The sequence below is a fragment of the Carcharodon carcharias genome, chromosome 26, assembly GCF_017639515.1.
Source record: "Carcharodon carcharias isolate sCarCar2 chromosome 26, sCarCar2.pri, whole genome shotgun sequence".
Classification (NCBI taxonomy): domain Eukaryota; kingdom Metazoa; phylum Chordata; class Chondrichthyes; order Lamniformes; family Lamnidae; genus Carcharodon; species Carcharodon carcharias.
This window is the reverse complement of record NC_054492.1, coordinates 4,714,825-4,716,001: the sequence shown is the minus strand read 5'-3', so window position 1 is coordinate 4,716,001 and position 1,177 is coordinate 4,714,825.

Below are 1,177 nucleotides of genomic sequence, written 5' to 3'. Positions count from 1 at the left end.
AAGGCTGCATTTTTTTTTTAAACAAGGGGAAGTTTTTTGAAACAGCCCAAAGAAGCCTGGGATGTAGAAGGAAAGCTATGGAAATTGAACAAGTGCATTAATGGTTTGAATGATGCATCAAGCATATGGTATTTTACCATGAGGTATGTCCTGTTGAAAACAGGTGGCATTCAGTTAAAGGCAGACCCTGCAATGTTCTACTGGTACCATAAGGAGAAAGTAGCTGGAATCTTTATCATGCATGTTGATGATTTCCTGTGGGGAGGCTCTGTAGAATTTGAACAATGGGTAACCAAGAAAATGAGGGTCAGAAGTCAGGCTTCAGGGGTCTTTAAATACATAGATTTAGACATTAAGCCGAGCAAGTTAGGAGTGACATTGAATCAACAATCTTATCGAGAAAATGTTAATCAAATCCCAATAACTCTAGTTAGGTCCTCACAAAGAGGATCCTGCTACCAAGGAAGAAACTGAGCAGTTGAAAAGTTTGATCAGGCAGTTGAATTTTTTGTGCACTCAGACTAGGCCTGACGCTAGTTAAGATGTATTGGAGCTAAGTATTGTGGTGAAACATGCTACAATTAAGTTCTGAGAGCAAATAAAACATTTAAAAAAAAAAATTTAAATTCTGAGATGCATGCTCAAGTTTCCAGCCTTGGATGATCCAGAAGATTGGTCATTTTTAGCAATGGCATGTGAAGCAATCTTCCAGATGGGTACACTAGCACTGCAGGGTTTATCATATATTTTTGGTGGGAATGACACATGTTTCCTGCTGGCTTGGGAGGCCAAGAAAATAAAAGGTAATGAAAAGCAGCATAGCTGCTGAAACACTGGCCTTAGTAGAGCATCAGACATGGGAGTTTACTTATTCAATATACTGACAATGTGAGAAACATTTACCCATAGAATGTTATCTTGATAACCAGTCTCTTTGGGATAATGTTCATTCGATAAAGTGTCACTGAAAAAAGGTTAAGAATAGATCTATAGATACAGAAATGTGACATTATTTCTTTCTGTTTGTTTCAAAAAGAATGTTTAATTTTTTTGCAAAGCTTTAATTTAAAGAAGAGGGGAATCTGTCAATGTATAAGTAATCACACTACATGGTGGTCACCTTGTTAAAGACAATTGTTAGTTAAACAGGTGGTGGGCATTGATTATCCCATCTAAA